Source organism: Chelonoidis abingdonii, chromosome 6 (assembly GCF_003597395.2).
Source record: "Chelonoidis abingdonii isolate Lonesome George chromosome 6, CheloAbing_2.0, whole genome shotgun sequence".
NCBI classification, from domain to species: domain Eukaryota; kingdom Metazoa; phylum Chordata; order Testudines; family Testudinidae; genus Chelonoidis; species Chelonoidis abingdonii.
This window is the reverse complement of record NC_133774.1, coordinates 89,491,479-89,518,378: the sequence shown is the minus strand read 5'-3', so window position 1 is coordinate 89,518,378 and position 26,900 is coordinate 89,491,479. Positions and strand designations below refer to the sequence as shown.

Genomic DNA, 26,900 nt, shown 5'->3' with positions numbered 1-26,900 from the left:
TGCCTCATCCTCTCCTCCTGCCTTGGCAGTTCATTGTTCAGTATAGTCAGCACGAGAGTACGGCGAGGTTGACAATGGTCAGGATACCGTTTGTGATCTCAGGTCCATGATTGCTGTGCTATGGCGTTTGCTCAATGCACTCCGCAAAAAAGGCGCCAAAGGGTGTCTGCTGCCTTCACAAAAGGGGAGGGTGAGGCTGTACCCAGCACCACCCGGGCAATGTTTTCGGCCCCATCAGGCACTGTGCTCTCAACACGGAAGTGGGAACTATGGAAGCTAGGAACAGCTACCCACAGTGCACCGCCTTAAATCGATGGAGCCTTAGAACCATGGACGCAAGCAATCGATTTTGTGATCGCATTGTGGACGCGCAAAACCGATTTTATAACATCAGTTTTGTAATATCGGTTTAAACTACTTTGAAATAATCGTGCAGTGTAGACGTACCCTTAGTCTTAAAGGTGCCACAGGACTCTTTGTTGCTTTTTACAGATCCAGACTAACAGATCCTCTGAGGCTAACTCAAGTGACTTCAAGAGAGGTGCCTTTTACCAGTTTACATTAGATGAAAATTGGGCCCAGTGTCTTAGATGTACATCTCTACCCCAATATAACGTGATTCGATATAAGGCAGGTTCTCATCCAAGGCGGTAAAGCTCTGACACGCTGCTCAGAGCAGCGTGTTAAGGGTGCTGTTAAGGGTGCTGGGCCAGGCCAGGGCCAAGGGGCTCAATAAGGGGCAGAGAGTCTTGGGGGCGCTCAGGGGCTCTTTCCCCCCCACCCCAGGGTCCAGGAGCTGTGGGAGGGCACTTTTGGGGGCCCTGCAGCCCCAGAGTGGCCTGGGGGTTAGCGGGGGGCTGGGAGCAGCCTGCTCTGCTTTCCTTGCCTCAGCCCCAGCCATGTCCTTCAGGGGAGGGAGTGTGGGGGAAGGAATCCCCACCCCGTACTCACCAGCAGTGGCAGAAGCAGAGCAGCCTGGCCCCAGCCCGCTCCACTCCACCAGCTCCCAGCCGCAGCACTCCGCTTCCTGCCGCAGGTGAGTATGGGGTGCGTCCTTTCCCCAACCTCTCCGCACTCACCTGTGGTGGGAGGCAGAGCGACGCAGCCCCAGCCCCTTCCACTTTCCTAGCCTCAGCCCCAGCTGTGTCGCTGGGGGGTGGCTGGGGAAAGTTCCTGCACTAGCCCGCCTGGCGGGAAGTGGAGCGCCATGGCTGGGAGCTGGCAGCGTGGAGCTAGCTGGGGCTGGGCTGCTCCGCTTTCCACCGCCAGTGAGTGCGGGGAGGTTGGGGGGAAAGGATGCCTTCCACACTCGCCTGCGGCGGGAAGCAGAGCGACGCAGCCCTAGCCCGCTCCATTCCGCCACCTCCCAGCCATGGTGCTCGCCTTCCTGCCGCAGGTGATACGGCTGAGGCCAGGGCAAGGAAAGTGGTGCGACGCAGCCCCAGCATGCTCTGCTTCCCACCGCAGGTGAGTGTGGAGGGGCATGCTTTCTCCAACCTCCCTGCACTCACCGGCAGTGGGAAGTGGAGCGCTGCAGCTGAGAAGTGGTGGAATGGGCTGGGGCTGGGCTGCTCCACTTCCTGCTGCTGCCGGTGAGTGCCTGTCAGGGGGCAGGGTGAGTGGATAAGGGTTGGAGCAGCCGAGGGATGCAGGGGTTGGGTAGGGGATGGGGTCCTAGGCGTGATTAAGGATGGGGGTCTCTGGAGGGGGTGGTCAGGGAACAAGGAAGGGGAGGCAAAGCAACTTAGATATAACGTGGTCTCACCTATAACACGGTGAGATTTTTTTGTCTCCCGAGGACTGCATTATATCAGGGTAGAGAGGAGTGTGTGTGTGTAAATACAAGTTTTTATCTTGTTGTATATTTATGTTTGAAAATAATAAGCGATAACATTAGAAAGTTTCCATTTAATGGGCCTGCCTGGTATAACTAGACTGCAGTGATTTGAAAACTATACTATGAGAGGGAAAAACTAGAGATGCTGAATGTGTTAAACCTATAATTAGTTCAAAACTCCTTCTTGGATTTTAAAGTAATGAATCTCCCTCAACTCCCAATGAGGATAATTTTGTATCTAAAGGGAAGTTTGTGCTATGGGAAAGAATTCCCTCCTCTCTAAATCTAGGCTGGCACAAGTAGGTCCCTGGCAGGTGGTGTATATGCTGTTTGCTTCATAAGGATATTTCCCCCCCTCCCCTATCTGCTATTTTAAAATCTCTTAAGTGGAATGTGACTCCAATAACAGCTGAGTCTAGATTTCAAACTATGATGAACAAGGTGGGTTTGAAGTTAGGCAAAAGTCTTCTTCTATTTCTAGAAGAAACAGAGAAATAAATACATAAGACCAGCAAATTTGCATGGAAAATAAAAAATATTTAAGTGCTTTAGAGATCTTCCTTTTTAAACCAAATACATTACAATATTGTGAGCAAGTTTCTTTCCTCCATTCCTGCTTCCTCAATCATATAACTTACTGACATATTACTTACAATATTTGCTGTGTAGAAAGTGTAATGAATTATAACTTTTTTTTAAAATTTTGCTAGTGGTTTGGAAGGAGACCTCCTAATTATTGTATACTGTCACCCATATTATTACTATCAGTGTCATTTTACATATTGGTAAAAGGTTCTTATTATAAAGGAAAAATCTGTAATTTTAGCATGGGCTGCTTAATTATTTATAATATAGTTTGTGGGGTTTGGTGTCTTTTACTAGATGGAAAACAGTATGTTGGAAGATAAGCTACACTGATCAGAAGAGGGACTTTCGAAAAGACTAACGGTAACACAGCAGGTAGGAAGCAGCCTTTATTTTTAAAAAACTAAACCAAATCCTGAAAGTGTGGTGCTAAATCTATACCAAATTGACTTTAAAAAAAAAAAATGTAACTGCTATGCAAACAGAAATCAGCATGTGATATTTTCAGGCTTTGGCAGAAAAAAGTAAGGAACTGGATAAACTGCAAAATGAATGGACATCGCAGACCACTTCATCGACTAACAAGTGCTCCCAAGAAATCGCAGCAGAAAAGGAGACAGTGCTACGGGCATCTGGCTCAGGTAGAGCAGCACCAGAATAACCTGTAGATTGAATACTTCATATCTATAGCATAGATATGTAAGAGTACTTTGTGGCAGTCTGTTGAAGTAAATGGTCCCTCATCTAATAGCTTCTCCTAAAAAAAGAGACTCCCTGAATTCTACAGTGAAGGGGGAATGTGTAAATGTAGTTTTTTAATATTGTCTGTATCTCTTGTGAGCCTGGTGTGCATTTTTTCTTTAACTGTATTTAATTGAATTTTAAATTAATATATCTGTATGTAAACTCAGATGTTTGTCTGTCTGTATGCCGTATATATGCATGATTAATATCCTCGTCTTCCTGCTTAAGGTTCAAGCACAGTATCAGCTTCAGCATGAACAGCAAAAGAAAGAGATGGAAGCAGCTTTCAACAGAAAAGTGCATCACTTAGAAACCAGAGTATCTGAATTTGAAACTGTTAATAAGGATCTCACAGAGAAAAAATACAAATCTGAATCTTCTATAAGGGAGCTGAAATCCAAATTTGCAGGACTTGAAGAGGTATAATAAAGCTAGTATAATAAGTAGTATGCTTATTGCGGAATTAAAAGTTGTGTTACTGGTAACATTTTTGCCTTTAAAAATCAATTCATTTAATGAATTCCAGTAAATTTAAAAGTCTTGTTGTGTCAGATATTTAGCTGATGTAAATCAGCATAGCTTCGCTTTAGTCATTGGAGCTCTGCCAGTTCACACCAGCTAAGGATCTGGCCCCTTATTTTGATACACTTAGCATGGGATATCCCAACCTTAACATATTGTTAAAGCTTGCTCCAGAGTAGTTCTGGGAGCTCTACAAGACCCTTGTGTGTATGAGGAGGTGGGGAGAATAAATAAAGCATGTAAAATTGCTGCATAAATAGTTTTGACTCTAAATACAGTCTGTACTGAAATGTTTCCTCCAGCTCAAACATGTAGCTGCTGTGTAATTATTGACCATAATTGTATGTTTTTCTATTATGCAAATCCTTGCACTCTGGCTCAGGAAAATCTATCTGCATAAGCACTGTATAGCTGGATAATTGCTGTAGGGTTATTCAGAAACAAACCCCTGCATGGTAACTGGCTATTGCTCTCAGTATGCCCCATCCCTATATCAAAACTATTTGCCTAAACATTTGCTCCTTTTTCTGTGCTATTGCTTCATCTAACCCCACAAATTAAATACAACTTTAATTTAAGGAAGAGATTGCTCTTAATTAAGGAGGGAGGGAGATGACACATTTGTGGGAACCAAAGGCTAATTAGTGGGAGAGACTTTTAGGTTAACCCAGGTCCTCAAAGGTTCTGGACCCACAATGCTTATTGAAGACATGTATCTGTTCTTTTTTGGTTTTTTTTTTTTAATATAAACTAAAATCAAATCTAGAGAACATATCACCAAAGCTAATATAGTCTTACTACTATTCAACTAAAAATAAGTCAAATCAAAACCTTTAGTAGTACTATTGAATTTGAGTTAGATCATCAAATTTAATACCAAAATAATCAGCTCTTATAAATTCTAAAGAGGACCCTAGGAATGTGGCTATCTGTTTGATAAAATTCTTTTAGTTGGGATTATTAAAGAAAGTCAATCAAATCTGTAATTTGGAGTTGGTTAAGTGTCTTAATACAGAAAACAAATTATTATCTAATGTTTGAAACACAACATCAGTGCCAGTTATAAAGGTTTCTTCTTAAAATTCAGTTCTTATGTGCTGACTAACCTTTTCCTCCCTCCTTCAGGTGACCTGAAGAAGAGCTCTATATAAACTGGAAAGTTTCTCTCTTTTACCAACAGAAGTTGGTCCCAGAAAAAAAATTACCTTGCCCATCTTGTGTCTCTCTCTCATATCCTGGGACTGACACTTCTACAAACACATCAGCCTTAGTTTGGCATCAGTTTGTGAAAAGTCCCATTTAAATTAGCAATTTAAAAAGTATTCAGTGGTTTACATACTGCAGACACTGTAAGTCTGTGACCCCTGAAAAATATCAAAAAGCCAGGTACATGAGACAACCTTGAGGAAGCTGACAGTCTTACCCAGGTGAAAGTCTAGGGAAAACTTGACACACACGCATTCTATAAAAACAGCTGATTACTAGTGCTGTTTTCCAACAATTAGTTCAACATTCATCCATCAATCAGCAAGATGAAAATTAAGCTTGAACAACTTATGACCAGTATCATTCTTGCAAATCAGACAGTAATCTTTCTCTTTTGGAATTGGGTTATAAATCAAACAGCTTGTCTTCTCTAATCTTCATCTTGCTATATTTTAGAAAAACATTTCTTCATCAAGATAAAACCCATTTAAGAAATGTTTAAAGTTTTCTGTGTTGCCATATAAGCTATTTCTCTAACACTTTTATTGAAGGATGGGGGAGAGATTGAGATGAAAGGGTGAAGACAGGGTCTTATACTGAAGGAGTCATGCTTGCCATGTGTGTACAGTAACTCCTCACTTAAGTTGTCCCGGTTAATGTTGTTTCATTGTTTATATTGCTGATCAGTTAGGGGACATACTCCCTTTAAAGTCGTGCAATACTTCCTTATAACATTGTTTGTTTGGCAGCCGCCTCTTTGTCCACTGCTTGCAGGAAAAGCAGCCTGTTGGAGCTAGCTGGTGGGGGCTTGGAACCAGGGTGGACTGGCAGCCCTCCATCAGCTCTCCACTCCCCTAAGTTCCCTGTGCAGTGGCCGCCCAGCAGGCTACTAGTGCTGGCAGTTCAGCTGTCTCTCCCCTCCGCTGCCATGTGCTGCTCCTGCCCTCTGCCTTGGAGCTGCTCCTGGGAGTCTCTTGCTTGGTGTGCTGGGTGGGGAGAGGGGGCTAATGTCAGGGTGTCCCCCGTATTCCTGCCTCCCCCCCACTTACCCGTTCTCCATATAGAGCAGGGTGGGGACAGCTCAGGATTGAGAGAACTTGCTGGCCACAGCTGTTGTCTCACTTCCTGATCTTTTTAAAGGCAATGTACTTAGAGTGGCGTTGGCGTTCTTAAAGGGGCAGTGCACATCTCTCTCACACTCTCTCTCTCTCCCCCCCCCCCCCCACACACAGGGTGTCTGTCTTTCTCTGATTGCCATGCTGTCTCCCCTCCCTCCATTTGTGCTGCCTTGCAGAGTGTGAGGCTACATTAACAACCAGCTGTTAACCCTTGAGGGGTTACTGGTAACCCAGTGCTAGTTGATCATTTATTAGTAAGGCATTCCCTGGGAAATATGCCACCCTCTTCTATCCTCTAACTTCATCACCTCAACCAAGCTTCACAATCATCAATTTTTATTTATTTTTATTTTTATCACTGTGTACAATATTAAATTTTTTAAAACTTATATGAGGTGTATGTGTGTATTTATTTAGTGTTTTTTGTCTCGTGGAAAAAAATTTCCTTGGAACCTAACCCCCTCTCCTCATTTACATTAATTCTTATGGGGCAATTGGATTTGCTTAACATCGTTTTGCTTAAAGTCGCATTTTTCAGAAACATAACTACAACGTTAAACGAGGAGTTACTGTATATAAATGGATAGTTCAGAGGCATTCGCCAGCCAGTGAGAACGGTAGTGAGAATGAAGTGTTCATTCAATAATAAGAGTAATAAATCTGAAGATGTTGCCTATTAACTTGGTAATAACCGTGGGCCAGAGCACATACTTGAGTGACAAAAGCCCCTGAGTGGGGTACCAAAGGGAAGACAAAAATTGTTTATTGAGAGCGGGGGGTCAGGGTTTCCACCGTACAAAATAAACTGCAGTGGCTGCTTGTAGGCTCACCTAATAAAGCAATGCCCAGAGCCTCGGACTCTGGGGATCTGAGTTTGCATGAGGCGAGGGTTGGTTTGAGGAGTTTAAGGGTTAGTTCTTGAAAGGCTTCATGTAGAGCAGGGCTGCTATGCTGTCATGTGAGAGAGGAGATGTATCTACCCAACCTGCTTTCTGTTAACTGAGTGGCTCTTTTGCTGACATTTACAAAAAAGCTAGAGAAAACATGGTGTTCTTGTATTACAGAACAAGAACATTGGGAAAGATCCTGAAAGTAAGGACAACCCTGTTGTTTCAGTGACATATGGTTACATTGTTGATAAACTGAAATTATGTAGTTAATTCATATTAATGTGCAGTAAGGTGTGAGCATGGCAGATAAGAGTTAGTTCATGTTTTTTTGGTGAAAGGGAATGAGCAGTCATTAGTGTTTTGTGGACCTTGCAGACCCTGATAGTGTCACTGCTAACTTGGCAAAAGGAATTCCTCTGAGCATGATCTCTTCTCAACAAAACTTTCAGATATGACCTGGCAAACTATTTGAGTGCCCCCACAAAAAACAAAGGCATGAGGGAGGAGGAAACTATTAAACTACTTTCATGCCTCATAGTCCTTGGCAAAAACATTTTAAAAATCTAAATAGAATCTATCCTGATACTATTTAAAATTAGTTTGATCCCTGCCCAAGAGCTTATAATCACTGGATTTGTTCTGTAAAGTGCCTGGCAAAATTCTGAATTAATACTGAATTCAGTGCTTGCATGCAGCATTACTTGTCATATAGCAGTGCCTTGGTCAGCCATATTGTTAGGCAAGATAGTCAGACTGACATTGTGTGTCTGAGTTATAGGCAGCAGCAGGAAAAATGAGTTATCTTCACCATTTCTCTGGCATTGTTTCTAGAAACTTCTATTTGAAATGGATAGGGAAGAAATAGAGAGAAACTTGCCTGTGTGAACACCTTCTCAACAGCTGGCATTGGAATTTTCTTTTAAGGCCTGGCATATATTTTGGAATCTATTCAGCAATAATTATTTTTTGCATAGGTCTAGTCTATTCAAATCTAAATTGCAAATCTTTATTACAACATGCTCGATCACTAAACCATATATGGTACAATCTTGATTGTCTAAATCTGCTGTTCTTTATTACAGTAACAGATTTATAAATAATACCATCATTTTCTAATTATAATGAAAAGTTATTAAAGCGACATGACACTGTTTGTTTGAGGCACCACATTTTTTACCTGCTATTTAATCAAATTCTTTTAATGTAGTACTTTCATTATATACCATTAGCACTGGTGTTAGGCTTCCATTACAGTGAATTGAACAAGATGTTGTCTCTTTAGTTATTATACATGCCATATGTACAATTATTCCTCTTCAATTATATTTTAATTGACGACAGACAGACTTGTTTGAAGTTAGTAAGAGGATTAGACTTTTTTATTTATTTTCACAAACATTTGCGTGTAGAAGGAGGTGGCCTAACCAAAGGCATATGACAAGACCGATGAGAATTATTCTGAAATCATTACAGATGAACTTCTCCCCGCCCCATTTTCATAACACAATACATCCATAAAATGAACAGATTATTCCATAATAAAAGGAGACTAATGAGAATTTTTTTTTTTTTTTTTGAGAATAAGGTATAGTAACAGCAGGAAAACACAAACAAAACTGCACTGTGAACTGTTTGGGTGCAATTTTCTCTGACCTCTACTCTATGATAATGGTCTCCATTACACAGTAGCAATATTGATGTGTTGCTGGTGTGGTATTTGGTGTCTTTCCTTGTCTTGTGAATAGAATTTTACAGTTATTTGTCACTTGTTAACACAGATGTTGCAAGGACTAGGTAGTATTGCTTTTGAGGCAAGGCCAAATGGTACTTTTGTAAAAGTTTGCTTAAGAATCTACTAGCCATTTTTAGTTCTATAATTGTGTAAAATACAATCACAAATTCCAGAGACAAATGAAATCAAAACTATAGTAACTGTAATTTGTTTCAAGCATTGACACTCAGGTGTTCACTTTCAAAGACAAAATCATATAGTTAGATGAGGCTCATTAAATTATTCTTGCATCTTTATTATTACTGCATCTGTATAACTTTAATTGGCTAGCACTAAAACATGCTAAGTATTGTACAAACGTACAAGAAAACACTGTCCTTGCCTCAGAAAAATTTACAATTGAACTATGTTATCATAAAAGTGTAAGGAGGTTTTTGTGAGGCTCTGCACTGGACCAGAGTTATTTGCAGAGAAGCTAATAGCCTCTGAGGAAAATTTTGGTGAGAGAGAATAGAAATATAATGAAGGTAAGTCTGTCTAAAGGGCTAATTCCTTGGATAGAGCTGACCAAACTCATTTTTCATTAGTGTTTCATCTACAGTTCTCCAGTCCTCACAGAGAACTGCTCAGCTGCTCATCCGAAAATTCTTCCCTAACACTTTAATGTAAAGACTTTTATTGTTTTTCTTCTATTTTTCCCCTGAATCTTCATTTGATAGGAGTATCAGAGGGCAAAACAAGAAGTTCTGTCCCTGTGAAGAGAGAATTCAACTCTGGACACAGAGTGCCATGAAAAGGAGAAACTACTAAACCAGTTAAGAACACGCATTGCAGTCCTAGAACAAGAAGTGAAAGATAAAGAGCAAGTAGTAATAAGAAGCACAGATGTCTGTGAAAGTGCACAAGAACACAAGGTTTGCAATAGCAACTCATTGCTTGAAAGATGTTCCCTAGAGGTGTAAAACATGCACATCTTAAAGATTTTTTTAAAATATTCCTTTGGAAAGTAAACCAGTTTTGAAATGATGTAGTGTTAATGTGAGGATTATGGCTTAAAACAAAAGTCTTATTTTGTCAGGGTGTGTATGTTGGCATGTCTACGCTATAAACTTAAGCTGACCTATATTGGGTCAACTTACAACAACCACAGTAATTGCTGAGGTGGTTCATGTCCACACTGCCCTTCTTCTGTCAGTGGTGCGCATCCTCACTAGGAGCACTCTCACCGACTTAAGAGGGGCAATGTGGGGGGCTGAGTGTCAGGGCTCTCTGCTCTGTGTACAGATCCCTGCCGGTAGCCTGGCTCCCTGCTCCTCACCGGGCTTCTTGGCTCCCTGTTGGGAGTGGGGCAGCTGCACCAGGCTTTTCAGCTCTGTGCTCCCAGTGTGGGGAACCAGGGGCCTGGGGGGACATCTGGGCTCTCACCAACCCGGACTCTGAGCATGGAGATCGCCACCAGGTGCTCTCAGTGGGGGGCCGAGATGCCTGGAATGGCTGCCCTGTTTCTGGGGCAAGGGGGGGAGCCATGAAATTTACAAGAATGATAGCTAATAGATGTAAGTAACGCACTTCATCGCCCTAACTACACCAACATAGGCCCTTTGCCTTTCGTGGAGGTGGAATTATGTTGGTGTAGTAGGGCACTTACATCAGTGGGAGCAAGGCTGCAGTGAGTACGCTGATGTAAATAGGTCAATGTAAGCTGTCTTATGTTGACCTAATGCCCTAGTGTAGACCAGGCCCGTGTATATATACATATAATTCTCTTCTTCCCCCTCGGCTCCCACCAATTTAATTTTGTTTTTAAACACAGTTTCCTTTAAATTTGAAACAGACCAACATGGCTACAGTCAAATTGGTTTGTTTAATTTTACTTTTTAACACCATACATTAATGAACTCAGTGCTCATGAAAGAATTCATAGTCTTGGAAACTGAAGTCGTATTTACAGACAAGGCAGCAGCAGCGTACATTTCCCCATGCTGCCCTGCTTGTGTGCATTAACCATTGAGATGGAAGATCTACTCTAAAGTGACCCTGCCTCACAAGTGCAACGTCTGGTCTCTCTACCAGCAAGGATGACAGTTGAGATGGTACTTTCTGAGAGGGACAGTTCTCCACTAGGCCTATCAGGACAGCCTTCAGATGACCCCCCAACACACACATGCTTTTTTACACACACTTTTTTTTAACCAGCAAATGCACTGACTTTCTAACTTGCCGAGTGGTGCTTGACCTCCCCGCTCCACTTCCTGCCCCTGCCCTCACTCTTCCTCCAAGGCCCCACCCCCACACCACTTCCTGTCCCTGCCCCCAAGTGCGCCCCACCCTCACTCCACCTCTTCCTGGCCCTGCTTCTCTCCTTCTCCTGCCTGCTGCTGAACAGCTGATCCTCAGTGGATGGGAGGGCGGGGGAGGGTCCGCTGATGGGTGCTAAGCATCCACTATTTATTTTATTTTTTTTCCCCTTTTGGTGCTCCAGCTGCGTACCACCCACAGAGTTGGCATCTATGTTAACCAGATCTCCTTCATAGGCTGTCATGGGTTGCCACTGAACAGGACTAATTTCAATTGGTGACCTAGAAATAAAATGCACACTCTCTCCCATTACTAATCCCTGGAGTCTTGCAGTCACCAGCACCACTACATTTCAGCATTTGGTTATATTGACATTGTCCTGTCATGAATACAAAACTGTCTTTCAGAAAAAGTTGGAAGAATCTCTGGAAATGAAACAGCTTCAAATTGGAAAATTTGAAACCACTGTGAAGTCTATTTCTGAGAAACTTCTGAAAGTAAGTATCAGAGGGGTAGCCGTGTTAGTCTGGATCCGTAAAAGCAGCAGAGAATCCTGTGGCACCTTATAGACTAACAGACGTTTTGGAGCATGAGCTTTCGTGGGTGAATACCCACTTCGTCAGATGCAGGACACTTGGGGGCAGGGACGCTCCAAAATGTCTGTTAGTCTATAAGGTGCCACAGGATTCTTTTCTGAAAGTAAGACACTTATGAGCATTTATTAAATTTTAATCTACGGGGCAGGTTTTTTCACTTGTGTTGTGTGTGTTTGTTTGTTTATTTACTTTTGGGTGTGGGTAGGCTAATGAAATTATCAAAAAACTCCAGGGAGAGATGAAGAAACTAATGGAGAAATTGAAGTTAAAAAATGCAGTGACATTGCAATAAGAAAAAATATTAGGAGGAAAAAGAGCAAACCCTTCAAAAGGAGAGATTGGAGTTTAATAATGTAAAACAGGCCCTTCAACAAAGAGAGGAAGAGGTAAATGTCTGTGTGTGTGTGTGTGTGTATTTTGCATGGAAAAGTACAGAGTAATGCAAATATTTAATGTTTATGTACAGTGTACAAGCTTTACCACAATTCCTGGAAGGCAGGTTGATAACCTGACTCTCTCCAACCCTCGTAATTGTCAGTGTGTGTTATTAGTATCATAATGATTGTTATGGAGAAAATGTTGGAATAGAAAGCTTGGTATTGATGGTGTTGCTAAATGAGGAAGAATTGTACCAGTTTTTTACACTTAAAAAAAATTTTTTTTTGAAGACTAGATTGCTCAGATTAATGAATTATATACTATAATTTCATTACTGTTCCCAGGTCTTGAAGTTGCAAGAGCAGCTGGACATCACTGTTCAGAAATTGAAAGAAAGCAAACAGCTGCTGAAAATTAATGAGAATGGTAAGGAGAGTAAAGGCATCCTTTAGAATGATGATGTAAACTGTCGAACTAAAACCTGTGCCATATTAAAAACATTTTTATATTCCATGGGCACTTTAGTTTTGCTGCTTCTCCACTCTGTTATGAGTTGAAACCAATTTCAAGGGCAAAGTTTGATCTTTGAACTGGAAAAGGTGGGTATTGAATTTCTCTGTGTGCATATCGAGGCATGAGTCAAGTTCTGATTTGTTAAAATACTATAAAAATGGATTAACCACACTGAAGTCAGTAGAGTAACTGAGATCAGAGTTTGGTACAAAATTTTTACTGTAAGACTAGTATAGTATATAGCTGTGTGGGAGAGGCAATGAAGACTATTACAATTAATAAAACTTATAGATATGTGCAAAGTCACATTAATGATGGTTGAATAACAACTCTGCCACTCCAACCCTGTCCGAGACCTAGCTATCAGGAAACAAAGAACATTGTCTTCGATGGGAGTTGAAGGTGTTTGCCACCTCACACTCAGTGCTCAGCAGTGCAGGATGGGTTTCAATTGCATCCCCATTATATGTGGTGATAATCCCTAGAGCTTCATTTAATTGACTTCTTTCAATCAATCTAAATTCAGCACTTAATATTGTAAATAACTTGTGCATGTTTAATATACAATATGATAAATAGTGTGACTAATGCATTTTGAATACTGTTGGCTTTCTGAAAATACATATGCTGTATAATTAGTGTTATTCCATTTACAGTATATTGAAATTAGGTCAGTTGGCCTTGCTTGCACATGTCCTCAAAGTTAAGGCATTAATTCATTGTCCTATCTTTAATCCTCAGTTACTCTAATATACTTGCCTGTATTTTTGTATGAGACAAATCAGAAATCTGTGACATTTTATGTAGAGCTGAATGTTAATTTCATGCATTTCTTTCTCCTTGTAGTAATTTGCTGGCTAAATAAACAACTGAATGAGAATAAAATTGCATCAGTGCATGGGGCATCAGGTCACAGTGATATGCCATGTGCAGGAAGTGCCACCAATTCAGCAGCCTTGCAGTATGGCCTGGTAAGTATTTGTGCTGTGTTACACTGAATTATGATTGGGAAATCTTTTTGATTATTTATATGCACAAAACCACAATAAGTCTCAGATCTGAATGAAAAGTGAACAAAGCCACACAGTTCTAAACATGCCCATCTCTTGCTCCTGGGGCAAGATTTTTGGTCTTGCCTGTAGCTGTTTGTTTTGCATTTTCTCAACAGCACAAAGCACTATAAACTGCTCGGAGAGCAGCTGAGGATTTCTTCTGAGTCACAAAGAGGATTTGTTGGGGGTTGAGTGGAGTATACAGCGCTCCTCTTGATTTCCAGTGCTAGCCATTTAAAGCAGCTTTTAAACAGTACTCAGTATAGGTTAGGGCAGTTTCTTGGCCTCTCTTCCTCCTCTTCTTCCCCCTACCCCATATTAACTTTATGCTCACTCCGTTCCCTATCTATTCCCTATCTTTTCACACACCTACCTTTGTCAGCTGTGCTGAGCATCTATCCCTTGGGGTTCAGGTGAGCATGGTTGACGGTTGAGATCTGACTGGGAGGGAAAAATAAAATGTGCTGTGGTCGCATGTGAAATTCCTTCCATTTTAAAGGATTCTGGTAGAGTGAAAGCGAGTTCCTACACTGAGGGATATGGCTGAACTGGTTACCCCCTCTCAAAGTGGCCAAAACTGTACAATGGGTACACTTTATATAGTTTCAGTGGACACAGGAGGAAATAATAAATTGGTTGGCCTCCTCTTCATTCAGGAGATGGACTGCCATATTAGAAACAGTCATTATCTCGTCTGTGAGACTACTGAACCCAGGACAGAGTTTTCCAGAAAGGTGTCCATTACTAGTATACATCTGGACAATGGAAATTGTCAGCAGTGCAGAAAATTTAGTGTGTTATCTTCATGCAGTTTCTTCCTGATGTTTTATCACTTCAGAATCAGCAGGAAAAGATATGTAGCCTCTATCCAGTACATGTTAGCTCATAATGCAAACGAAGGATTAAGAATTGTAAGTAAAATAGTCAATGGAGAAACATTAAATGAAGTCTGAGGTTGTTTAGTGCTTTCCAAATTATACAAACACAGTAGGGGATTTATATATATCCCAATGATACTTGTCTGAAGAAAAGAGCTGCTGTTCAGGAATTCTGAGGTGTATAACAGATAGCACTAAACTGAAGCTGTGGATGATATTTGGAGCAGAAGAAAAAAATCTTAAGATGATATTGACAGGTGGTACAGAGGTGAAAATGCGTCCCAGTGGCTCAGTGAATAATGCAGCAGTGAAGAAATAGACTGATGTACTATGGAAAATTAGACCAGGAGGACATGTTAACAAGCATTTCACTTCTTTCAGGACCATCTGGAAGATGGCTTCTAACAAATGTGAAAAAAGGAAAAATCAATATGATTGTTAATTCTAAGGGCTGGTTACACTCACTCAGTCTCTGCAACCAGCTGACAAATCATTAATGAGTGAGTGGTACACAGCTGAAATAGTAGAGGCACTGTGCTTTGTTAGATGGCTGAAATAAGTTTTGGCTCCAACTTTTAAATTGCCTCAGAAATAATGTGTAAATTTAAAAACTGTTGCCTTCAGAGTTCAGCTTAAAAATCGTTTGTGAAGACAAAAATTTTTCTTTTAAATGGCAAAGGTAATATTGTGGCTATTATAAATGCAATACAGTAGAGTCAGATTGTAGAAAGAAATTTGGACCATGGCCGGACATGCTGTGTGTAACCAGTTTTTACTAATAGCGAGCTATTTCAATTTCCAACTCTGTTTCTCGAAAACACTCCAGCCAGTCTGAAACTTGTCCTGCATATCTTTGGCTTACCACTCGCTAATGTCAGACTGTTCAGAAGAGTCACTTCACCTTACAGTTCTAGTAAATGGACAAGTTGGTTGGTTGGGATTTTTTGTGTCAGTTTAAAAAAAAAATCAATGGATGGGGAGACTTCCTCAAATATCACTTTAACTTATAACAAAACCCTTTAGGAGCTGCTCCACAATCCATCTGCTTTGAAGGGATTTCTCCCATTTTCCTTAGTCCTATTTGTCTTTTTAATTTGTTGATTTGTTCTAAGGAAGTGGGGATTTAAAATCTACATGACCCCTCCATTTCCAGAGTAGTGAAAGACAGATACTTTGGCTCTGCTGTCATTTTAAAATTTTTTCTCCATTCCTAATTTGCTGGCTGACAGATGGGAGGTGAAGGACTCAACTCTAGGGATTCTCTGAATTTACTGAGTCCCTAGATAGCATTCCCAACTGCAAGATTGCCATTTACAGAGATCCATACTTAATTTGGTATTCTACAACCATCAGAGTGGGATTGTTATCCCTTTAGGAATAGTGAACTGACTCCACTGCTGCGGAACTCAAGAAGATGGCTGGGGTTTTCATTGGTCAGGAGCCAAACGAACTAATTTTTTGTCAAAGAACAACCTAAAGAGTAGTTGTCGTAATGGCTTCTTTTTACTAAGGATTTCAATATTACAATCACCCTGGATCTGAATTGAAGAAATTAAATTGCAATTTATGAATCTGTGTATCTCTCTAGCTAGATCACTACTGTCAAAATATTTGCAGGAAAATCATTTGGGTAAAACTCTTCAAACTGTTCTCTTGATGACACACACAGCTGTATGGCTCAATTATCTTTTATCCACTTAACATGTTTTGGTTGATAAGAATTTACTTTCTTGAAAATTAGGCTACATGGTGCTAGATGGGTTGAGATGCTTTGCAGGATGGGTGTGCACTAAGATGTCTCTGAAAATAAGTGATAAATATTTTCTTAATAGGCAGTTGTATATAAAAATAACCTAGCGATGAGTAAAATTCCCAAAGATTTCCATGATAATGTTAGGAGTCACCAGATGATGCTATTATAGTTAGTCTAACAAGTCATGTTTGACCGTGCAGGACTTCTTGGGTGTTGGTGGGGGTAGGGGCGAAATCACACTGTTCAATGTGTGGTGGTTTAGTTTGTTATAAAAACTTGATTTGATTTGCTTCCTAAATCTTGTACAAAAATAACATGTTAGGAAAGAGCTGATACATACAGACTATGTCATGAAAGCAAACCAGTCCATTAAACAAGGTAAAATTTTCAAGAGCTCTTAGGAACTTAAGAGCAAAACCCCACTTTTGAAAATGGAACTTTGGCTCCTAATACAGTTTAGGCTCTTTTTTTCAAAATTTTTACCTGAGTTGTTTAACTTCATAGTTTCAGAAAACCTGTAAGAGCAGTGCATCCTTAACAACAACAACAACAAACAGGTGGGGGTAAGGCTTTCTAGTATAAATGGGAAAAGCATGAATATTCTTAGGGAGAGGAAGAAATTTAAATAGTCGGCGCGTCTTCAAGGGTCTCCTAAAATTCAGTGCTGAGGAGCAAAAATGTTGTTTGGAGAAGAAGAGGAGTAGAGACATTTATAATACTTGGATAGATCTGCTGAAGAGAAAAGAAAGCTAAAAGCATATTACAATAGGATTTGAAACTCGGCAAAAGCTAACCCATTGTTAGTACTCCCTACGTTTTAAAACTAAACACAAGTTCCAGCTGAATCCATAATGTAATCTGAGACAGAGTTAAAGTTCTTGGCTAAGGGCAGAGAAATTACTGACCTGAACAAAGTGATTTGGGATAGGATAATGTTTGACTGATTCACTAAAAGTTGTGAAAAGCTGATAAAGACAGGAAGCTGAATAAAAATTAGGCAGTATTAGAACACAAGGCTGAAGCCCAGTTAAAATAGACACAAGATTGACACAAGCTCCTTAGCTAACCAACATTTTTAACTGAATGCTTTCTCTTTTGTGGATGGTAATCTGAACACCTTTATCTTCTGTACAAAGTGAAAGTATGACATAATGTCAAGTATAAGAGGGGTAGTCATGTTAGTCTAGATCTGTAAAAGCAGCAAAGAGTCCTGTGGCACCTTATAGACTAACAGACGTTTTGGAGCATGAGCTTTCGTGGGTGAATACCCGCTTCATCGGATGCACTGTGTCCAAGTGCTCATGACATAATGAGCACTTGGAAAAAAAGTCTTGTTATGGTAAAAGGCTGGGACTAAAGTTACAAATGACCAGACTTTCTTTATTTAAAAAAAAAAAGAGCAGTCACTGACGTCCTTTTATCTGGCCTCAAAAATACCCTGTCCTGGAACTACTTTCAAACTCAGTTGACCTTTGGTAACATTATATCAGAAGAGGCCTATGGCTGGCAGTGCTATTGCTAGTCCCAGGCTTCCATTGTACTATGAAGGGGACTCTTTTTTTTTTTTTCTTTTTTCTTTTTTTTTTCTAAAACTTTTGGTTCCCTCCACTGGGGAAAAGATGCACAGTGGAAGGGGCTTTTCCACTTTGAAAACATTAATAAAGGATGGGCACCTTTTTTGAGGTAAGGGGAAAAGAGGGACATTTGTGACAAATCTATTTGCTTAGTGTTTCTTTTTCTATTTAGCTTTTGCTTAGCAATAAGGGTTTACTATGGACCTATAATGTTGTGTCTTGGTTAGCACATCCTTAGACATTAAAAAACGTGTGTGTGTGTGTGTGTGTTGTTTTTTCTCTCTCTCCCCCCCCCCCCCCGCTTGGAGTAAAACTGACCTTTCTGCCTTACTATACTTGAGACTTTTGTAGGAGTTATATCACAAATATCAAGACAACTTAAGCATATTTGGGAGGTGTAGAGAGGTTAGCCAGGGCTCATCCCTCTCTGGGGTGGCAGGGAACTACACCGCCTCCCTTAGTCCTTACACGGCCTCTTGAGGAATCAGGTGGGCCTCAGGGGTCCTGGCTGAAGCCGTTCGGCAGGGGGCTGAGCACACACAGGTAATAATAAGCCCAGGCCCTGGGTCAGGGCAGGGCAGTAAAGAGTCCAAGGCTCAGGCCCTCATGCAGGGGTTGAGCAGACAGAGATAAATATGTGATTCAGGTTCCAAGCAGCCTGAGAGAGGGGGAGACTGCTACCCCCTCATTGGGAGGTGGGTTGGGGGGGGACGCAGACCCTCCCACTCCACTACGTCCCAGCCCAGGGCCCTAGTGGTGGTGAAAGGGCCACTGCTGTCAGTGGGGATCCTGGCCAAAACATATCTTGACATGAGTTCCAGCTGTGTTGCAACCAGACTTGGGTTGGCTGCCTGGCCTACTTCCCAACTCCCACTCTGGAGGTACCTGGGTCAAGGTGGTGTCCTCAAGGGGGTCAATCACCACTGGATCCTCGGGGCAGTTGGCAAGGGGTAGGCTCAGCGACTCTCTCCCACACGCTGGTCCGTGTCAAGTGTCAGCAAGTCAGGCCAGTCTCCAAGTCCGTCGCTGGCCGCTGGAGTCTCCCCTGCGGGAGCTGGGCCAAAGGCGTCTGGCCTCTCCAGCAGCTGCCTCTTAAGTGAGCTCTTGGGTTGAGCTCTTATACTTCCTGTCCAGCCTCTGACCCGAAGGGGAACAGACTTGGAGTGCCTGGCTCCACCTACTCTGGTGTCCCGCGGAGCTCGTCCTTCTCCGGGGCACCGGGGAACCACACCACCTCCCTACAGGAGGCTTGTTTACTTTTGTCATATTTTACTTTAAACAGACTTTTCTTCCACTTATTTTTGTTTGTTTTCCCTTACAGCCTCAGCTTCTACTTCATAACAGTCCTTTCTCTGTCCCTGTGACGCCTCCACTAATTAGCACTGCTTCCCTTTCTAATAACTATAAAGGCTCTGTTCCTCTGCGAATGAATATCTCACGTGTGGTCACCAGTACTGCAAGATATAATCCACAGGCAGGCATATATACTTGATTATTTTTCACCTCCTTTGCACTATAATGTGTTCTGTTGAAGTGTCCTAGTTTTGAACAGCTTAATTCTCCATTGCGATTTGCCTCTGGATAATGCACACCGGAATATTAATGTTAACATGGAATGTTTTGGCTCTAATAACTGCATTGGAGAACTAGAGCTGTGCTTAATGTAAATGTTGAAAAATAGAACACTTTGAAATGGCCAATACTCTTATCTAAGTATTCCCCTCTGCCCAACAGTTTTTTGACTTATATCATAAATACAACATAAAGACACGTGTTAAGAAAACATTGCTAACCATTTTTGACAGATTATGCACAGAGTACAAGAGAGGAATTGGGTAAATGGTTTTGGAGGAAAAGTGGGAGAAGCGTTTTTCTTAACCATTTTTGCGTCTTTGTTTCTCTTGGAAAAATTAACTGAGCCCAATTATATATCTGAAAAAGCATTATTTTCATTTTTCTATAACTATACAATAAATGGCCTTTATCTTGTAACTTTCACTGCCTCCCTACACTCTGCCCACTAATCCATTTCTGCTAGGGACTCCTACTTACATTCCAAATCTCTGGGCAGCTTTTAAGTAGTCTGGCATTTTGTTAATTAAACCCCCCCCCCCCCCAAAAAAAACCTGGTACAAGAAATTGTACTATATAAATGTTCTCTCTATTCCCTCCCCAAGCAAAACTATCACTAGTCTATGGCTCAAGCCTGACTTAATCCATTCTTGTGCCTGATATCTCACAATTCATCAGAGCTAGAAATGTCTCTAGCCCACAAAAGAGCTGGGATCTCAGATCTTGTAATAGTATAAAGAATCTGTTCCTGGTTTCAGCCAGCTGCACTATATTGGGCCTTACAATTGCAACATTTGACATGTAATAGTCTTTTTTTCGAAGTGGATCATTTGATCTACCTCCCATTTGTAGAGTTAGACTCGAAGCCAAAATTCTTTTAGTACATAGTTGGAGGATACGAAAAACAGAAATTAAAAAAAATAAAAATTGGCTCTATAGGTGGAGAGTATGAAAACAATAAATTTAGCTTAAACTGTAAAAAAGTAGCATAAGAAAATAGGTAAATGTGTTTAATTTGAAGCTTCTATTGACAATTGTGAGGCAACATTCAAAAAGTGCAGTAATCTCAAACTTGCCCCAGTAAAGCTTTATCCCCCCCAACTTTTATTAAGTTAGTTTACCTTTAGATGAATTATTCACATAATGTATTAAAAATTAGCCCATTGACTAAGCCTCTGGTTGCATTTACAGCAATAAATTCAATAATACAGATATTATACTGTTCCAAAGTGGGTACATCAGGCGTTCCCTCACAGATGTAGTTTCCTCTAAGGAACACAAACTAGGGGCCTTCTCCTGCTCCTCTTGAATTCAATGAGAGTTTTGTCATTGGCTTCAGTGGAAGCAGAATCTGGCTCCAGAAGCCAGTGGGCATGACTCTTCACCAGTTTGAGCCTTGTATTTTCACTGAAGACAATGGAGTCATGCAAGCATAAAGCTTGTGTAGTACAGCAGAGGTCTAGGCCTGATGTTCCCAAGTAGTTACCCAAGTAATCTTTTAAAAAATAAAGGACTTTAAAAATCACAAAATATGGCTTAATGGTACAATGATGATTTGTGTTCTATTTGGGAGAGGAAAAACGTGTGCTGTCTATGGTGACGGGAGTCTTATAAACACACACAAGTCTTGTCCAATGTTTTTGTTTTTCACTCTCTAAATTGTATAGGTACGCATCAACTTACCAGCAAATTCAACCAGCACTCCATTACATGAGACAAGACCTTGTCCACCAGCCTCCGCTCCTTTAGTGCCCCCAAACTCAGACCATATGTGAGTTGTGGTGTGTTTTCCTTTTTTTTTGCGGAGTGATATAACACCCTACATCATTTTATGGTAACTTCTAAAGACAAAGATTGCACAAGTCCTATTTTCACGTGTACGCGCGTGTGTGTGTGTGTGTATAAAAGAGCTTGTATGAAAAATCACACATTCGGCTAATATCAAATTGTTCCTGTGTTGTAAGTAACATCAGTCTGAGATTTCAGGCAGTGCTATATGGGCTGCTGTTTGACTCTCTTTCCTTCAAGGAATCCGTGGGACACCCATTTGTTTGCCAGAAGAATGTTCAAAAGTGCCAGGGAAGATCTGGAAAAGAATTAAACCCTGCAGAGACGTCTATTTTCACCTTTTTGTTTAACCTTCTCTTCAGGTCCACCATTCCTGGCAGTGGACTTTCTCTCTCTAGTATCTACTAGGGGCCAAGCACACTGGTCAAGGACTAGCATTTAGGAACTTCCACTGAGAACCCCTGATGGAACTGTGTGCCTTTCTTAAATTCAAAATGTTGCCAAATAATTAGATTTTTACTTGGGCACTTCTCCAAATAACTTCTAATTCTCTTCAGTATGATCTGGTATGTGGGCAGCTGACCTGAGCTTGCTTGTTTGTCCTTGGAGTCAGGATCCCTGTTCACACACCACCACAACTTCATGCATAGAAATATAACTGTCAAGAGCAAGGAAAGTAAAGACAAGATTAGAAACTATTTTGCCTCTAGAAATGTTTTTCAAGACATTGAATGCCTGGCTTGGTGGTAGATAGCATACTATTTCCAAAGTAAGATGGAGCCTCCTTATAGTTCCCTGAAGGTAGAGTCCAGCACACCTTGTTGTTGTTGCCCAAGCAAACCACCAACTAAGCAGCAGGAGGAGGATATAGGGGATTGTGCTGCTTGTCTGAGATGTGGTCTGTGGAACCTAACTGTTCAGACATCTCTGCAGCCATCTTCAGTCAGTGATCACCATTCCTACCTTCTCTTCTAATGGTGGAGAGAGCTCGGAGCCAAATAGACTCTGCCAAGAAAGACCAAACAAAAATCCTTTTCTGGAAAGAGAAGAGAAAATGGAAGCAAGAACCTAATGGCTGCGACATCAGCCAGAATATTTTAGTGGTGTATATTATTTATCAAACTCCAGTATTGTACTTTTTGCGAGGCAAGAATAGAGCTGATATTCATCTCCACAGTAAATGATTTTTTCATTGGTTTCAAAAGATTATAGCTATTATCTGAGCTAAACCCAAGCTTCAAAGAGAGAGACACTTTGAGGATGTGAGAAGAGCTGTTACAGTAATTTTTCCAAGTAATTTTTTTCTCTTATCCTGCAGTATAAAGAGAGAAAATATTTAAATCATCAGTTGCTTGCTCCATCAGAGCTTGCATAATAGAAGCCTTTATGGAAACACATTAGACTCCAGCACCATATCACAGCTCATTAAAATAGAGAAGTACTGATGCAGTACTTTTTTGCAGAAAGAATATATGCCATGTAAGGCGGCCAACTTGATCCTCTGTGTGTAGAACATTTTCAAGGCTCTACAAAAATAGATTCAGGGTGGGATTTTTCAAAAGCACTTGGCATTGTCCTAATTCTGTTCCCACTGAAGTCAGTGGGAGTCTGCAGAGAAGAACCAGCAGGGTTACGTCAGCATAGGTTGGCTGGTTTTGAAAGCTTCAAGTGATTCATCTTGTGGTGAAGTGCTAGATGGTGTGGTGCCTCAGTTTTTTATTTTTCCCCTTCTCAGTTACGAATGTCTTAAGTTTTACATGAATCCGTTATATTTATTTTTAGCTCATCAGGTCAGTTCATTGCCTATAAAATTCCACTATGAGGATTGTTGGACGTACATTTCCTGTGTCTGACTGTCTCCTTTCTGCTGCAAAAAGTACTTCCGGCTGTAGTGTAAATTCCAAATATTTCCCCTTTTTGTGAATATCAAGGTGGTGTGCATTACACCCTAATGTAAGTCTTCATAAGCAGGAAAAATATGTTGTGGTGGTGTGTGGCTTTTTGTGTGGTGAGTGTGGTTAGATGGTATTTTTAGAGGGTGAGGGAAAAATTCTGAATGATGCAATCTTATGACAATGGAAATAAATTTAAATGGGTGTTAGGTATTTGGTAAAACTGCTCTGTTTTTTTAATCTGTCCCCCCCCCCCAAGCAATTACTTTTTTATAGATTTTGTTTAATAAATTTGCTGTTTATTTAAAATTGATAGATAATTTGATTTTATTATTAATGCCGTAACATCTTTGTACATAGTAACATACCTTTTGAAAATGACACAAAATTATCCTGACTGAGCCTTTTGTTACTAGCCATAGCCTGTAAAAGGTGATGGGTGCTGTTAGCTCTCTGTTTAAGGCTAAGAAATCATTCTTTTTAGGATTCCTAGTCAGAGTGCAATGTTAGATGCAATGTTTCAGTAGCTGCAGAATGAAAGCAATGAACTGTATAATTCCTATTGTTTACAGTCCACTGTTCTGCAGCTGAAGTTGGTTGCAGTATGCATTTATTTTATATTACTTCGTGCCCCTTCTCTTAACCAAATAAATAAAAATACAGCTATCAGGAATACATTGTACTATATTACTTCTGCACATTTTAAGAATAAAAGCTAATAACTAGAAAACTGGGGATGAGGAGGGGTGGCATAAGAGACCATATAATTTTAAAAGGATATTAATTACAGGTAGCTTTCTCCCTTTTTTTGAATAACCTTTTCCCCAACCACATTTTGATATTTCAGTGGGCCACCTGGTTTAGACACAAAATATTTGAAGAAAGATGTCAACTTGCCTTTGAGAGGACTAAAACCTTTGTCTGTAGCAAGCACAGGTAAATGATCTAATGGAGTTCAACTGTTTTGAAAGGTGACTTGTTTGTTTGACCCAATTAGCCAGCATTTCAGGGCTGTTGGGTGCTACGGTAATGTAAACGTTCAGTAATAATACCCTGTGTATTTAACTGTGTGATTTGAAACCATGTTACAGTGGTCACCATTTATACAATCACTATTTGATGTAGCATGATATCTTAAGATACTTCATTCGTTTCCTTGTTCGATGTGTAGGGGAATACTGAGGTAGTTCAGGTTTCACTGTTTGACACACTAGTATTTTAATGGAGACAATATGAATGTGTGGTGGAGTTACTTCTAGAGATGGAGCTGAACTAGTAAGTTCTGATCTGAACTTCTTCAGCCTAGAAGAATAGAAATGGCATTTTGGAGTTTTGGTTCAGGCCCATTGCTACTCTTAGCAAATTTATGTTATTAGAATAGAACAGTTTAAAGTATATTATTGGCCAAATCTGTTAACCTACACAGGAATGTTTATAGTATGAGGTCCTGATTTGGCAAAATACTTAAGCAGGTAGCTAACTTTTTAAGCACGTGAATAGCCCCATACTAAAAGTTGCTCATCTACTTGTGTATGTAGTTGAATCAAAGACAAAATGATTTTTTGGGGTTAGGGTACGGTAGCAGGGGAGGAAGCTTACTATATGGTGAACTTAAGCTGTGTTTTCAAAACAATTTAATATGAATAATTGTTTGTATATACATTTAACCACCTTACAAAAAGTGCAGCATCTAGTCAATTTTTTTTTCCCCAGTGTTATCAAGAACTATGTTACCCAAGCAAGGAAATCCACCTGTAATATCTGCTTACTTTCCAGGGCAACATACTAGACTTCCTGCATCATAAGCTCCAATTTTATTAAGAGGTTGCACATGTTAGTGGAAGCAGCATCAAATATATGCATCTGATATAGCATGTCTAATGTGAAAGGAAAAAAAAGGTGCTTGAGCAATACTGTCATAAATTTGACTTAATGGTCCATCTGGACTTGGTTACTCTTTTCTGTAAAGTTTGTTCTCGTCAAAACTGCCAAAATATGGTCTGGAGGTAAAGCCAGCTATCAAAAAACCTACTGATTTCATTTCTAGATCTAAGTCTTTAAAATGAGTTGATGTTTTTGATTTATTTTGTTTAGTATAAAGCAGTAGCTGATTGACTCTTCAAAGATACAAAGCTGTGCAGGCTGAATGAAAGCATTTATTTCATGTGCTTTTGGTGCTTAGATCTGTATGTATGCACACACCTTATTACTACAGTATGTACCAGTTTCCCCCCCTTCTGCTTAGAAGTGGTTTTTGTAATCCTCAAATTGTGAATTTCTAAGAACAACTTTTTTTAAAAATGGCAAATTACAACAGGAATACTCCAATGTGTGTGCAATATTTATTCTGTGACATACTAAGGATGACCTCTGTTGATAACTATTCACTCTGTGTGGGGGGAAAAAATGATTTCTGCAAGCCAGGCTTTTTGTTGTTTGTGGTGGTTTTTAACTGCATTCTATTTGGGATTTTTTGCACGAAAACTCTTCAAAACTTTGAAACACCCATTTTATATTGGCTGTGCAAAGACTACAAAGTTAAAGTGCCTATTTTATTATGTATTTTATAACTGGGGTCAGACAGTTATCTAATGTTTCTATTTTTAATAGATATTTGTGTCTAATATTTACTCTCAAAACTTGGACAGTTCTAGTAACAAACAACAGATTCAGTGAATTCTAGATGCTGAAAATTTTTGTACTGTACCATTCTAAAAATTGTAAGTTTTGATAGATTAGGATGGATACACACTCTCAGTGGGTGCAATTCCATTTACTTATATCACTTCTTTTTTTGGCCATTTGTTCTCCAGACCATTTTAAATCAAACATATTGAATCCACCTTTTTCAAAATGTTTAAAACCTGGGGTCTGTTGGCAAAATGTGTATTGAGTTTCACATAAAATACAACCAACCCATTTTGTGAGAGAGTCAAGATGTCAGTGGAAGAATCTGCCTTTCACCTGATAAGGGTTTGCCCTTATATGTTCCTACATATCTATGGGTCATTTTCTCTCCTTCCCTCCACACACACTTAATTTTTTTTCTTTTATAAAATATAGGGTCCTTGTCCTGATTTCTAAGAAATGATACAGATATCACTTCAGTGTCTCTTCCCATTTTCAGACAGTTCTAGCTTGATCTGTTGTGACTAAATATTTGCAGTTGATACTCAAATAGCTTTGATCTATCATCATTTTTTCCTTTTTATTCAATAGTCTACTTTTTGGGAGACATGAAATTGGTCATTGGATTGTTAAAGTGAGACAGATCTGCTCTAAACTAATGCACTACTGTAATCTTCAAAATAATGTTAAAATGTAATACCTGGAACTCTGCAGTTTAATTTTCATGTCAGTATTATAAATGTTAACCTTTTTCTAAACTTACTTTTCTTGTAGACCATATATGAGGTTGTGGGGAGCAGCAGCGGGTTAACCCTAATTCCTATTCGTGCTATACCATACTTTCCTTTCTGGAACTTTCAAATGCATCTCATGTTTGGATCCAGACAAAATTGGGTATTCATAATTGCAATGTTTTTTGCTTGACCTCTTTCTCTGTGGGTTATTTTATATGAGAGGATTTTGCATGTCTCAAAGAACTGTCCAAGGGTTTGGAATGTGCCTCACCTGTCACTGGATGCCTAACCTGTGTTTCAATGTGTTGTCTGTCTCGCAGCATGTCAAATGTGTGTATACAAATGTTACATTTTTTATTTGTTTTACATTATGTTGTGAATAAAATATTTGAACTCTTTGGATTTTAATTGCCTAACTTTGTTCTTTTAAAAGAAAACAGAGGTGGTATTCTCCAAATCTATACTCTGGCAAAAATTTTGCTCCCTGCACAGTGCCACCCCACTCGATGAAAGAGGGGTGAGTGACATAGGCATAGCTAAGAGCAAAATATGAAGACCAGGGGATGGGTGTAGTAAATGAGGACAGAATTTGGCTTGGTAAGTCTTCAGA

General features: G+C 40.2%; 1 pseudogene; it reads left to right on the top strand.

Annotated features, from left to right (window-relative positions):
• The first annotated feature begins 1,296 nt into the window (after positions 1–1,296).
• LOC116840051 (spindle assembly abnormal protein 6 homolog) lies at positions 1,297–25,785 on the top strand (annotated as a pseudogene).
• Positions 25,786–26,900: the final 1,115 nt, after the last annotated feature.